Raw genomic sequence first — 16,229 nt, forward strand, 5'->3', positions numbered from 1 at the left:
TCTTCTGCACCCCCGTCAAAGCCAGAACATCCTTTCTATGCCGGGGCGTGCGGAACTGTATGCAATACTCCACATGTGGGCTGAGCAGGATTTGATAAAGTTGCAACGTTTGAACTGTTTGCAATACTCCAGATATGGGCTGAGCACGGTTTTATAAAGTTGCAACGTAGCCTCCTGACTTTTCAACTGAATGCTCCGGCTATTCGAAACAACCATTCAATAAGCCTTCTGAACTTCTTTATCGGCATGTGTAGTCAATTTCTAGGCGCTATGAACTTGCATCTCAAGTTCCCTCTACTCCGCAACGCGGATCTTGCCTTTAACAGTACACTGTCTCCTTGGACTTACCCCACCCAGGTGAAAAACCTCACATTTATATGAGTTAAACTCCAATTGCCATTACTCTGTCCAAATCTGCCTCTGATCCCTATCGCGCTGTATTCTCTGCCAGTCAGCTACACTATCCACAGCTCCACCAAACCTGGTGTACATCCCGTCGGGCCCTGGAGTCCTCCACCTTAGTACTCATTAGGAGGTACAGCACTTCCTCGTCTTTGATCTCCAAACACCCAAACGTGTTTAAACACTCAGTGCTGATCTTCTGAGGCTCCATGTCCTTTTCTTTGATACATACAGAAGCAAAGTACTCATTAATTGCCTGACGCACATTCTCCGCAAACAAGCAAATGCTCCCCCATTATCCGTGAGTGGTCCCACCCTCTCCCGTGATATCCTGTTGCTCTTGATGTCGGTATGAAAAGCCTTGGGATCTCCTGAATCCTACTTGCCAAGGACATTAAATGCTCCCCCCTGCATTCATCATCTCTCTGGACATCCAAGGTTGTATTATTTTGCAACCCCGTCTTTCATGCTAACGGGGACACACCATTCCTGTACTCTATGCTATTGATCTTCCAACATTTTCCGCCTGTCTGATATGGAGTTGCTGGAGAAAAGGTCTTCCCAAAAAACTCTTCTCAGTTCTTGCCTACTCCAATTTAAAATCCCCCGGAAGTATCATATTAAACATTATCTGTAGCTGTCGTTAGAGTTAATGAGATGTGATCATTGTTCCCTAACATCTCACGCGCTGAAAGGTTATTCCCCTGGCCAGGTTCAGTACCCAACACCAGGTCCAGTTGGACTGCTCACATATTGATTCAATGAACTCTCCAGCATACACTGAACAAATTCAGCCCTATCTGCAGCCTTTGCACGAAGAAGGTCCCAGTTCATAACCAGCAAGTGTAACGGGGACATCGAGGAGCAGATAGGGAGACAGATTCTGGAAAGGTGTAATAATAACAGGGCTGTTTTGGTGGGAGATTGGTATCTCTTTAGAGCAGGAGGGATAGATGGTGTGCAGTTGGTTAGGTGCGTTCAGGAAGGTTTCCGGAAACAAGATATAGATAAGGCTACAAGAGGAGAGGCTGTACTTGGTCTGCTATTGGGAAACGAACCTGGTCAGGAGTCAGGTCTCTCAGTTGGACAGCATTTTGGAGATAGTGATCACAATTCTATCTCTGTTAACATAGCATTGGAGAGGGATAGGAACAGATAAGTTGGGAAAGCGTTTAAATACGAGGCAGGAACCTGAAAGCATACATTAGGAACAGATGTTCTCAGGGAAAAGTAAGGCAGAAATGTGGCAAATGATCAGGGCATATCAGCGTGGAGTGCTACATAAGTAAGTTCCAATGAGAAAGCGAAAGGATGGTAGGGTACAGGAACAGTGGTGAACCAAGGCAGATAAAAACCTTGTCAAGAATAAAAGAAAGCTTCAGAATGATTCGAAAACCTACATAATAATAATCATGAAGATTATAAGTCTTGGAGGAAGGAGTTTAAGAATGAAATTAGTAGAGCCGGAAGGGGCCATGAGAAGGCCGTGGCGAGCAGGATTAAAGAAAACCCTCAAGGATTCCACAAGTATGTGACGATCAAGAGGATAAGACGTGACAGAATAGGACCAATCCAATGTGACAGTGCAGAGGACTGTGTATGGAACGGGAGAATATAGCTGAGGTACTGGAAAAGGATCTTGGCGATTGTAGGGATGACTTACAGCGGATTAAAAAACTTGAGCATATCCACATGAAGAAAGAGGATGTTCTGGAGTTTTAGAAAGCATAAAGCTGGATAAGTTTGTGGGACCGGACGAGATGTATCCCAGGCTAATATGGGAGCCGAGGGAAAAGATTGCTTGTGCCTCTGGCAAGGATCTTTGCATCATCAATGGCGATGGGAGAGGTTCCAGAGAATTGTAGAGTTGCGGATGTTGTTTCAGTATTCACGAAAGGGATTAGGGATAGCCCAGGAAATTATAGGCCAGTAGAGTCGTATTTCAGTGGTTGGTAAGCTGACGGAGAAGATCCTGAGAGGCAGGATTTATGAACAGTTGGAGAGGAATAATATATTTAGGACGTCAGCATGGCTTTGTCAACGGCAGCTCGTGCTTGCGAGCTTGAATGAATCTTTTTTTTTTTGATGATATGACTCAGGACATTGATGAAAGTAGATCACTAGATGTAGTATACATGTATTTCCGCAAGGCATTTGATAAAGTACGCCATGTAAGGCTTATTGAGAAATACGGTGGCATGGATCCAAGGCTTTGTGGATCCAGAAATGCCTTGCCCACAGAAGACAAAGACACACAGGGTTGTAGACGATTCATATTGAACATGGAGGTTGGTCAGCAGTGGAGTGCCTCAGGGATCTGTAGTGGGACCCCTTCTCTTAGTGATTTTATACATGACCTGGATGAGGAAGCGGATGACACAAAGACTGGGCGTGTTGTGGATAGTCTGTAGGGCTGTCAAAGGTTAAAGCGGAACATTGATAGGATGGAAAACTTGGTTCAGAAGTGGTCAGCACATGGTGGGCGAAGGGCCCGTCCTGTATACAATCTTTCCTCAAGTAGGGAGGAGCACAACTGCATACAGTACTCCGGCTGCTGCATCTGCACTACCCTGAAATATGCAGCATAATCCCCATGTTCTGAATTCAACCCCTCCAGCCACGAAGGCCGAACTTCCATTTGCCTTCTCATAAACAGTTGCACCTTTTGCGACTCATGCAGAACCACTGCCAAGTCCCTCCGCGCAAAATCGCACTGTTTATATAATTAATTGTGTTTTCTCCACCAAAGTGGAGAATCCCGCATTCCCAACGTTGTAATAGATCCGAATTACCTTTGCCATGTCTCCGAACCTGTTCATATCACTGCGCAGACTATCCACATCTCCATTGAATCTACTTTCTAGTTCAGTGTGATCAGTAAAATGATCAAGAAAATTCAAAGGGCCCATTAACAATTAAACCAGGCTAATGCACACAACGTCGGGGCTCATATCTTCCAAAAGCCTGATGTGTCCTTCACTCATGCCGCCGAGTCACATCACCGTCATCGGTAAAACTTCCCATCTGGGCCTCCTTTGGATCGCGCCTTGCCGCCGGTTCGAACCCTATGGCCGTCTCCCCTGATATTCCCCTCTCCTCAGCTCCCGCCAAAAGACCCCAAAACCCAGCAGTGTCCCTCACAAATTGCTCTCCGCCAACTTTCTCTCGAAACTTCTCCCATTCCACCATCCTGAATGGATGACTCATTGGTTGATCATCACCGACACTTATCTTTAACTGAAACTTAAACACTACCGACGGAGCACGCCGCTTCTACAGAAAGCGACAAAATGAAATCTCCTACAGCGCTCGCGGAAATCTTAACTACGGCAATACATATATCTGGAAAATCTTTCTTATGGTTGTTAGCTTTCCTTCCTATTTCATATTTCCTCATGCCTTTTTAGTCACGTTCTGGTGATTATTTTCTTAAAGTTTTACAATCCTCTTAAGTTCCCACCATTTTTTGTTCTGTTATATGATCTCTCATTTGATTTAATGTTGGCTTTGACTTCCCTGTCAGCTATGGGTTTCGTCGTCAATCTTTCTTCTTATTCGGGACGTGTGGATTTTCGGAATTGCTCCCAGAAAAACTCCAGACATTTGGTTCCTGCGAATGACCCCTTACAATCAGCTTTGCCCTACTTCTCTCTCATGCCCGTGTGATTCCCTTTACTCCACTGTAATACTGAGAGATCTGACTTTCCCTTTTCCCTCTCAAATTGCGGGGTGCATTCTGTGGTATTATTTTTAAAATTCATTTACGGGATGTCAGCGTCGCCAGCGAAGCCAGCATTTATTGTCCATTCCTAGTATTTTGATCACTGTCTGCGAAGAGTTCCTCCACCGTAAGCTCCCGAATCAAATCCGGTTCAGTACCCGCACCCGATCCAGATTAACCGAGCCCCCTGTGGGTCAAACACGAGCAGCTCTGAAATGCCTTCTCGCAGGTATTCTACAAGTTCTCTCTCTTCAGATCCAACACCAAACTGTTTGTCGCAAACTGCCTACCTTTTGAAATCTTCTTACTAACACGATCACGACGCACGGCGTCTGTTTTTAAACCAAATACTCCGGCCTCAGCCCGATCTTCCGATTCCATTCTTCCGACAAATTAGTTTCAAACCCTCCCGTACAGCCGCCGTTTTTGGTCCAAGTGTAAAGTGTCCATTCTGTGCAGGACGTACCTTTCCTAAATCTTAAATAGATAATATCCCCAACGATCCGGGGACGTGAAGAGAGCATGAGAGAGAGGAAGAGGGGAGAGAGAGAGAGAGAGAGAGAGAGAGAGAGAGAGAGAGAGAGGAGAGAGAGAGAGAGAGAGAGAGAGAGAGAGAGAGAGAGACGAGAGAGGAGAGAGAGAGAGGAGAGAGAGAGAGAGAGGAGAGAGAGAGAGAGAGAGAGAGAGAGAGAGAGATGAGAGAGAGAGAGAGAGAGAGAGAGAGAGAGAGAGAGAGAGAGAGAGAGTTTGAAGCCTGATTTCAGTGCGGAGACGGGTTAAGCCCGCGGAGTAGCGAGCTGAACCGGCCGCTCCCTCTCCACTCTCCGGTAAATCCGGACCACTTCCAACGCGCTCGGCGCTTGGACCATTCAAACCTCGGGCCGTTCCATGATCTCCGACACCCTCCAGCTCTCCAGCCTGTCCATGGCCCCGCGATTCGGCCTGTCAATGTCCTTTCTAATTCTTCCCGCCAGTTGACATAATATCGGTTCTCTTCTCGCTCTCGGGTCTAGGCCCGGTCCCCGCCGCCTCCACTCTATTTTGGCTCTGCTCGCCTCGGATCTGCAGCATCGACTCACGAAACGCCTCCATGTTCTCTCCGGCTAGGGCCAAACATCGGCTCATTCCCCGCTCTCGGTTCCGGGTCCGGCCCGCGTCGATTTGGCCCGCAACCGTCTGCACCCTCGATACTTCCGTTCACCACCGCAAACATGCCGGATCGTGCAGGCGATTCAAAGACTCCACTCGGTTCGGAGGATCTCTCAGACATTTGCCCTGTTGCTGTTCCTGCCCGGATTAAATGAAGCGGACAGTGGAGAAGAACTTCGATGCGAAACTGTCCTTCTTCACTGCGGTAAATCTTCGTCAGTGGGAAGTGATTGGCTCCAGGTAGTCTGATCAACATAATTTCAGAGCAAGGAAGCGTCACAAATTTGTGAGAGGTGCGGGCGGGGGAGGAACTGAAGGAGACGGGGAGTGCTGTATGTGAAGGTCGCGGTGATTGATCCCCGGAGGTGTGTAGGGGAGGGAGGAGTAACGAAGACGGTGTGGGGTGCAGGAGAAGGAACGGATGGGCAGAGAGGGAGTCACGAATTCGGTAAGAGACTGGGAGACGAATTTCTGCTGGGGTATTGAGGAGGGAGTGGGTAACGGAGGCCAGATAGGCTGTAGGGGAGGGAAGGGTGAGGTAGACGGAGAGGGCTGTCGGTAACTAACGGAGTGAAGAGCGGGCTAAAGTGTTCAGAGAGGGGAGCGGAAATGGGGGGGATGTGGTATCCGTGAGAGAGCGGTTGCTGGAATGGTATGGGACACAGGGGAGCTGGGCTGGGTAGGAAAGGAGCGACTGACACGCTGAGGTGCCGAGCAGGTGGAGTGGTGACGGAGGCACCCCCTTTTCCAGATGAAAGGAGTTCACAGAGTCCGAGTGAGTCATTGGGAAGTGAGGGGCAACGGAGATGGGGATTGGAGTAGGGGTGGATGGATGATGAGGGGAGGGGCGATATAATGACAACCGTGGGCGGTGGAGGGACTGTGGACAACGCAATCTCACCAACCCTTCCCCCTCCCTCTGCTTCAGCCACCAAGATCATAATTACAACTCCACAGATCTCCCTCAACGCCCCAGCACCATTACCCCGGTGTGCGCACACCCCCCTACTACACCACACCGACAATCTGTGCGGTGTGGGGCTGATGTGTCTCTCCGAACGGCTTATCTATTCTCTCATCGTCTTGATACTGTCACGGATGGGAAGGGGTCTAGAAGACTAATAACCCGGTGCACGCCGAGAGGACGAGGCCGGAAAACAGGTCGGCACAGAATGGAAGGGCCAAGGACCATAGAACCGTAGAACATTCTAGCACAGAAACAGAACTTTTGGATCTTCTAGGCTGTGCAGAAACATTTTTCTGCCTAGTCCCACTGACCTGCATCTGGACCATATCCCTCCATTCACCTTTCATCCATGTACCAAGTTTTCCTTAAATGTTAAAATTGAGCCGGCATTTATAACTTCATCTTGCAGTTCAGTCCACACACCCACAATTTTCTGCGTGAAGAAGACACCCCGCGACACCATGATCCCTATAATCTTTTCCCCCTTCACTCTTAACCCATGTCCTCTGGTTTTATTTCTCCCCTAGCCTCAGTGGAAAGAGCCTGCTTGCATTCACTCTACCTCTACCCATCATAATTTTATATACCTCTATCAAGTCTCCCCTCATTCTTTTGCGCTCCAGGGAATAAAGTACTAACCTATTCAACCTTTCTCTGAAACCCAGTTTCTCAAGTCCTGGCAACATCCTTGCAACCCTTCTCTGCACTCTTTCAACCTTATTAATATCCTTCCTGTAATTGGGTGACCAAAACTGCACACAATACTCCAAATTCTGTTTCACCAATGTCCTATACAACCTCATCATTACATTCCAACTCTTACACTCAATACTTTGATTTATAAAGGACAATGTACCAAAAGATCTCTTTACTACTCTCTCTACCTGTGACGCCACTTTTAGGGAATTTTGTATCTGTACTCCCAGATCCCTCTGTTCTACTGGACTCCTCAGTGCCTTACCATTTACCTTGTATGTTCTAACTTGGTTTTTCCTTCCAAAGTGCAATACCTCACACTTGTCTGCATTAAGTTCCAATTGACATTTTTCAGCCCACGTTTCCATTTGGTCCAGATCCCTCTGCAAGCTGTGAAAACCTTCCTCACTGTCCACTACACCTCCAATCTTTGTTTCGTCATCAGCTTTGCTGATACAATGTACCACGTTATCATCCAGATCATTAATATAGATGACAAATAACAATGGACCCAGCACTGATCCCTGTGGCACACCACTAGTCACAGGTCTCCAGTCAGAGAAGCAATCCTCCACTACCACTCTCTAGACATTGAGCCAATATCTAATCCAATTTACAACCTCACCAAGTATAACTCGTGACTGAATCTCCCTAACCTCCCAGACGGGACCTTGTCAAAGGCCTTACAGAAGTCCATGTAGACAACATCCACTGCTCCCTTCATCCACTTTCCTTGTAACCTCCTCGGAAAACTCTAATAGGTTTGTTAAACATAACATTCCACGCACAAAGCCGTGTTAACTCTCCCTAATAAGTCCTTGCCTATATAAATCAATGTAGATCCTATCTCTTGGTACTCCTTCCAACAATTCTCCTGCTCCCGACGTCAAACTTACCGGCCTATAATTTCCTGGGGTCATTTTGTGTGTGTGCTGTTCGAAAACTCTACAAACTCTCCTTAACAATCCAGCCGAGTAACTGATCTACCCCTGACGTGAGGTTGCTCTATGTTCTTTAAGTGAACCCATTCCCCTTCTAAATTAACAATAACATTTATCATTGGCTTTCTGGAATCCTGCTTGTGGGTAGGGAGAACCCAAATGCATTGGTTAAATCCGCATTTTACCCATCTCCTCCCTCAGAATAATGTGCAGTAAATCCCGTCAACGCGCTGGAAGCATATCCCGGTTAATGCTCTTTAACAGACCAGAAGCGACATCCTTAACGACCACATGCTTGTACAAAGTTAAAATGCGTTTTGTATCTCCTGATGGTTTTGTATGCTTGTCGGATACTGAAAGTCTGGTCAAGCATACAGACGGCGGGGAAAAAGACCCTTCAACGTATGTGCAAAACGACGAGGGTCTATTCGAGCCAATTCCTGTCCCAAGGGAGATGGGTCAAACGCAGGCACTTGTTTTCTTATATTTTATTTATTTATTTTTAATTTAGTGTCATTTTGTAACTTTTCTCGAGAATGATGCGGGGGAAAAAAGAACAACCAACATAACACAACAATGTTAAACGTGACCCATAATGTATTTATGAGATATGCGTTGCTAGTCCTTTTTTTCACACTCATAGTGGTGAGTATCTGGAAAGAATTGCAGGGGCGATGGTAGAGACAGAGGCGATGGCGGATATTGGAATCCTCAGGAGTATATTGAAAAAGTGGGGATGTGGACCTTGTGTGGGCAAACGGGACTGGTTCAGCTAGGCATGAAATTACCAGTTCGAAAAGTCACGGACATGTTTTACTCGTCAAATCCAACGAGCCTGCGTTGACTGCGCACTCACCCCAGAATTCAGACCCACCATTACAACCACACGGTGCACTAAGTCCTGACTGCAAAATTATGAAAATGCCTGTGATTTGACCACCTTCCCCACCTCAAGCCGCTCATTGACGGTGGGTAGAATTTACAAACAAGACAGGACACTCGTAAATAAGGAGAATAAGTACCCGGGCTGGCCAAACTCTATAACGCAGCTCTCCCACCACACTTCCTGGCATCATCCTCGTAAATCACACACACACACACACACACACACACACACACACACACACACACACACACACACACACACACACACACACACACACACACACACACACACACACACACACACACACACACACACACCCGCTTCCCCACCTCGCTCAGCCACTGTCTCACGGCTCCCCCCCTCACAACCACATCCTTCTCTCCCTCTATCACGATGGACGCTCCTCCATCCGCTTCTGGTCCACATCCCAGCACCTCCTAACGTCCAGGATCTGCCGGTCCATGGGACAACCATTCTGAAATTAACAGAAGGGGAGATCAGGCGGTGAATGTGAGGATCTGGTGCCCGGACTGGAGACACTGCTGCCGCCTCCAGTCTCCGCTCAGTGCGCGGCCTGAGGTGCCGTCACACCGAGGCACAGACACACCGAGGTGAACGGATATTTCACCGCGCTGATCATCTGCTCCCTGAATTTCGACTGAGTCACCGCATAAATAAATGTGTTCGTGCAGCAGCTGAAATTCTTCAGTAGGACCCCGACGTAGTGAAAGATCCATTCAGAATCGTTGAAATACCTGAATCGTATTCCCTTGATCTCATAATACATGAAATTTAACAACCACGTCATCCACAGGAGGATGAAGCTGCCGGAGATGGTGAAGAGTAAAACCACAGACCTCCTCCGGCTCTCCATCTCGGGTCCCTGCTGTTCTCCCCCTTGCTCTGACCCCTCAGCCCCTTACGGACACGACTGGCCACAACAATGTGCCTGACCGTCAGAGCGTTGAGCGACAGAATCACAACGAAAGGTATGAACGGATTTAAAAATGTGCCGAGCCAATTGTATACTACCCACCCGAGGTCAGTGAAAATATTGTCCGCGAGTTTACAGAACCACGGTACATTGTTGATTATCTGTGTGAGTTCAAAGTGAAAGTAGTGGGGAAAAGATATCAGAAAGGACAGAACGCCGATTGTTGTGAGAACCACAGCCGCAGATTTCCCGGTGCAATAGTTTGTTTTCAGCTTCTGACAGCAGATGGCGACAAATCGATCAAAAGTGAAGGTCACGGTAAACCAGACAGAGCAGCCTGTGGCTGCCATTCTCAGTACCTCGATAGACTTGCACACAGGGGTAACGTGGAGAAAATTCCATGGAAAGTAATAATGTAAGACTTGACGCACCAGGACCTCTATGACTACGGTCAGCAGATCCCCCGCTGCCATGGCCACCAGGTAGCGAGTGGTGCAGGTAGAGAGGCCGCACTTTCCCCGGGACAGGATCACAATCGCCGCTAAATTCCCTGCAGGGAGGGAGAGATGAGAACAGACACCGGGCATTATTAAACTCATTCTCCGGGAATGGACACAGTTTCGACTAGGTGCGGTGAACGGCTGCTCATCCAACACCAAACATGGGTCACACTGTCTCTGACCTGCCTTCTTCAGTGTGGAGATAAGGCGATGTGTCGGCAATTGTCGGGGTTAAACATGAGCAGCACGAACAACAACTATCGGTATTTAAGGCGATTCTAGTCGTTGGTTGGGCGGTTTCGCTGATTTCCAGGGACTGTTCCTACCTCTGGAAACTCAGCACCTGACGGGGCTGAAACAGTATCCACAAGGCGAAAACACACACAAATTGCTGGGGGAGCGACAGTTTTCACGATATTGAACAGACACTCAAAATATTCGTCCGAGATATTTCTTCAGGGCTCATGGGTGCACCGAGCGAGGTCGGGTCTCTGAGGGAAAGCCGGGACAACATAGTAACCAGATGCCGAGTTGCTCCGTTAATGGATTACTTCTACAGCGCAGCTCATTTCCACAACCCGCGTCAGTAGATCCGTGGACTCAGGGTCAGGAGATCGGACCCAATTATTGACAAACAGGCAATAGAATGCGACTGTGACAGGTTCCACAGGGAGAAGTGAAACACTGGAGCAAGGGTTCAATCTGATCAGAAACACAATGACAGATTTCAGTCTCTGGAAATCGTTCCCAGTCACACCGTCCCGGAGTGCTGCCCGTTCCCAAGACTGGGACAACTCTGGAGACGGTGCCACTGAAAGTCTCCTCGTCTCTCCTTCCCGGAGAGCTGTCTGTCCCAAACACTGGGGCAACATGCACACGGTGTCATTAAAACTTCCCATTCACACCTCCCCGGAGGATTCCTGGCTCCCAGCAGTGAAGCACTTTGACAACAGGGTGTCATTAAAAGACCAAGTATTCACTCTGGTCAAATACTCATAAACACTTAAGACCACAATGTATAACATTCCCAGTCTCACATTCCCGAGGAGCTGCCTGTCCCCAACATTGGTACCACTCCTAACAAAATTCCATTAAATGCAAGAACAACGTTCGAGACAATTCCGTGAGTTAGAGGAGAGACAGGGGTTTAGTTCAGTTTGTCATTAAATATGAAAAATCTGAATATTGAATAGTAAGGATCAATATCGCTGACGGGTATTACTACCACGAGAATCAAGCGGGAAGCGTTTAAAATGAGCCCAAACAGGCTCACACCGGTTAACAGACAGAAGTGCCAAACACGAATATCTGCTCACTCACCAGGAACTGCAATGACGACAATGAACACGTTCAGTATTTTGTCCACACGCTGGTAACTATCAACCAATGCAGGCATTTTCTTTGGTCAGTGATATGTCCCCGAGTGCCACAGGCGATCTCCCGGAATGAAATGCCGAGGCTGCACATACCTGGGGTTTTAATACCATTTACCGACTCCATGGGGACAGGTTTCAACAGGTTTCAAAATAAACATTTATAAAATTTATTTACAATGTGATTACGACAGCCAAGTAAAGTCCCTAGTTGCGACACTGTGATTACCTCAGTGAATTAATTGTGAAACTGAAACAATGTGATGTGACTAAGGGTTGTAAGTACCGAGTGGCATTCCTCCAGCAAAGGGGATATTGTTTCAAACACCATCAGACCCAACTCTCAAACTCACCTTGTGTCCTTGCGACTCTGGTCCATCGGCTGAGCAGATTGACTGAGAGTAAAGCGGCCTTTCCGTTCTTATTCTCCACCAACTGTAATCACAGCTCATCTCACTGTAACCTTATCTCCCACTCCCGATACGAGAAACCATCCTCAGCTTGTTTGGGTGAGGTGTACCGAACTTTGTCCTGGGTCGTAAACATGTCTCCGTTCATCACCACTGAGAGAAATGTTGGCTCTGAGAAAATAAACTTCTGCCTTCTGTTTCTCCTTCTTAGAACAGAGAAAGCCAAAGAACGGGAACAGGCCCTTCGGCCCACAGTTAATGTGCCAACCATGAGTCGTATGAAACAGAACACAACTACCAATACTTGATCAGTCCCCCTACACACTTTAACTGTCCACGTGTTAACCATCACATCAGTAATCTTGAGCTTCGGGGATCTCAGTTCTCAAAAGCTTTTTGACCATATGTGTGGATTAGTTGCAACCACCAAAAGTGACTGAACCTTCAAAGTTGTCTCACCAATTGCAAAGTTCTTCCACTGTAAATCTGTACTTGACAAAAACCGTTTGTAAGACACAACATCTTGAATTGTAACATTGCAGCTTGACTTACTGTATTGAATTACCTGTTGTTAGCATTGTCACCAGGATTAAAACCTCTTGGTGTAATTTGAGTTTGAGAGTCTCTGTCTAGAGTCTGTCTAGGAAAATGTCTATTTTTGTTGATGAATGAACACGTTCATATCCACCAAGCTGTCAAGTGTCTTCAGTGACTCCCTCACAGTCAGAATATTTGGGGACTCCTTCAGAACCCACCCCTAAACCTAATGCATGGCGACCAAACTCAGCAGTCAAAGAGAATGACTGTGTGTCCAAGACCACGACGGAGAGCTGGAGGGGCGGATAGGAAAGTGTAATTGTGTATGTGACCTCTCCACAGCACTGTATCTGTCCCTAAACTAATCACACTGCACCCTCTTCGCAGCACCGTATTTGCCTCTAAACTAATCCCAACGCCCCCTCTTATTCACTGCACTGTACCAGTTCTAAACTACTCCCACTGCCACGCTCTCTCTGTCGACGTCACTATATCAGTCATAAACTCATCCCACTGTCCCCTCGCTCTGCACAGCACTGTATCGATCCTCAAACTGGTCCCATTGCTCTGCACTATCTTCACCGCTCCGAGTCGATCGACAAAATAATATAACACTGTCTGTACCGAGAGCCCAGAGACAATTCCCAAAATAAGCCAGAGGCAGCACTCTTTCGCTGCAAGTGGAGAGACAAAGAGAAAACTGCGAAGCGATGGGCAGAAGGGCTTCGGGGAAAAAGAGGGTGCAGGTAGCGAGAGGGTGGGGTGAAGGGAGAAACGAATGAGACACATAGGAGGAATGAGAGCGAAAGAGAGAGACAGAAAGAGAGAGATCGAGAAAGGGGAGAGCGAGGGAGAGAAAAAGGAGAAACAGTGGGGAGGGAGAGGGAAGAGAGAGGAGAGGGGAGTGAGAGAGTGAGAGAGAGGAGAGAGGGAGACTGAGAGGGCGACGGGTAGGGAGAGCGCGATATGTTGGGGGAGTTGGGGAAATGGGAGAAGGGGAATGAAGAAGCAGAGAAAGATCGACCTGGGAAGAGAGGATGGAGGGAGCGAAAGCGAAAGGGAGAGAGGGTAGAGTAACAGCGCGGAGGGTGATAGAGGGAAAGAAGGAGAGAGGAACCAGCGGGATCGAGAGAGGGGGAACGAGATTGGAGAGAGTGGACGTACAAGATAGGGAAGCGTGTGTGAGGGAGCGGAGATGATGGTGAATGAGGAAGGGGTAAAATAAGAAGGAAGTGCCAGTGATAGAGTGCGACATTGGATAAAGAGAGGAGGGAGGAAGATGCGAGGGACAGAGTGAGGAAGGGAAAGAAAATACGGGGAGAAGAGGGAGGACAGAGAGGGGGAAATGGAGGAGAGAGAAGGAGGGAGTGAAGCAGCGTGAGATAATGGTGTGAGCTGGGGGGGTAGGGTGGTATGTAGAGGTGGTGGGAGAGAGGCGGAAGAACGTCAGTAAGGGAGGCGGGGCTGCTGAGAGGTGGGAGGAGCTGGGAGAGAAGCAGAAACGGGTGAGATGAACGATAGGAGCGAGTGGTAGTGTGAGCGAGGTGGAATGGAGAAATAGACAAATGAAGCATGAGACAAGGGTGGGAAGAGACAGGGAAGAGTGAGACCGTTAGATGATGAGCTGGGACTGACATTGATGGACGTGTCGGTGGGGAGATGCGTGGGGAGAGGGTGCTCTGGACTCATCTACAGAAAGCAGATGAGAGAGAGAGAGAGAGAGAGAGAGAGAGAGAGAGAGAGAGAGAGAGAGAGAGAGAGAGACAGACAGACAGACAGACAGACAGACAGACAGACAGACAGACAGACAGACAGGTACAAGGAGTGCGGGAAGACACAGACTCCAAGATTATTTAGCGCTTTATTGCAGTGAGTCCTTGTGCTTCGTACAGTGAGTTTCTTCTCGTTGCCGATCAGCCATGCCTCCGACCGTCTCCTTCTACCCCCATATCTAATCACTTGTTTCTGTCTCTACTCAGGAATCTGCCTTTTACACCTCTGCTGTGTTCAGTCGTTGCCCAGCTGACCGTGACCGACTCGGTCATTCTTCCGCACCTGGCTCTCATCCTGCCAGCGAGCGCAGTGACACGACCTGCCTTTCACCCATCACCCAGAAATCTGCCCGTGTCTAAAATACACGCAGCCTCCGCCTGTACACCTGCTCGCTAATACAAATATCGAATCATGCAATCATGTGGCAGCACCATAATACATAAAATTGTGCAGACAAGGTCAAGAGGTTCATTTGTTGTTGAGACTAAACATCAGAAAAGGGAAGAAATATAAATTAGCTAAATTTGACCCTGGAATGATTGGTGCTGCCAGAAGGGGTGGTTTGAGAATCTCAGAAACGTATAATCTCCTGGGATTGTGACCAATGACAGTAGCTCAAACTAACAAATGTGTAACGGCGGTGCGCGGAAGAGCATCTCTGAACTCACAATGGGTAGGTGGGTTCAAAAGGTGTTTTTAATGTCGGAAAAATGGATGCAATATACACCCTGAAATTCTCTTTCTTCGCGAACATCCACGAAAACAGAGAAGTGCTGAAAACACCTTAGAACTGCAAAGCCCCCGCCCACCCGAGCTCCCCCCTCCCATGGATAAGCAGCAGAAAAGCAACGAACCCCAGCCCTCTACCTGAAAATGAAAGCATCAGCCCCCTCCACCGAGAGCTCAAGCCTGCAGAAAAGCATCAATAAAGATACAAACTTGCAGTATCCCGAAGACTAGTCCTTCACCCGATAATTCGACATACCACAGGCTCTCCCTCCCTAATAAGGGGAAAGGAAGTGTCCCCGTTTCAAAGCTAGAGGGAAGCCATAACAAACAACTGGCATATTCACGATGTTAAAGGTCTGTTGCGTCACTTTTTCTAAGATCTGCTCCCGGAGTTTCGGCACCAAAAAGGCGCATCTCTCCGTGCTCACAACTCCAGGCAGCCAACCCGCTGCTTCCGATGTTCCTCGTTCTCCAGCGACGCTTCACTCAGGGCAACGACTCACAATCAGCACGTCCCTGAGCCAGGAAATCCCGGAACCCTGAAGGCGCGCTCGGCTTCCATGCCACAGCCTTAGGATATCAAAAGCGGCCGTCCGTGACGCCCTGAGAGCGGGTCCCATTCTCGCCAATAACAGAAGTCAGAGCGTAACTTCAGGACAGTCTCTTGAAAAGAACCCCCGCTCCCGCAAAAAGGTATAAAAAGAGATATAAACGACAAATATAAAGCTGCTTTCGAAATATACAAAGAAAATGAGTCGCCTTTTAGTGCCAAATTAACTTCGCCCCGCCTCCCCGACACGTCGAAACTTGTGGTAGATGGGCGACAGTAGCAGAGGACCACACCTGTTCCCAATGAAGTGGTCACTGAGGATATATTTACTGACGGATTCTCTACTGCTTCCCTGGGAAGAGGATCCCTCTCGTCACATTGTCCAAATAACCATTCGAGTTTGTAATACAAGACAAGCCCCACAAGCAGTCCATGGGTTTCCAAACGCTCATGCATACTGTCCCTCAGAATTTTCGCCCGCAATTTCCCTCCAACTGATGTGAAACTCTCCGGTCTGTCGTTCCCAGAATTTTCCCTTTTTCCTTTCTTAAAAAATGGTACTGTCCATTCATCCGGGACCTCGCCTGTGCCTAGAGGACGCGAACATGTTGGTCAAGACCGCAGCAAACTTGTCCCTTGCCTCCTGCAATAACCTTGTGTA

Source organism: Hemitrygon akajei, unplaced genomic scaffold (genome assembly GCF_048418815.1).
Source record: "Hemitrygon akajei unplaced genomic scaffold, sHemAka1.3 Scf000108, whole genome shotgun sequence".
NCBI classification, from domain to species: Eukaryota; Metazoa; Chordata; class Chondrichthyes; order Myliobatiformes; family Dasyatidae; genus Hemitrygon; species Hemitrygon akajei.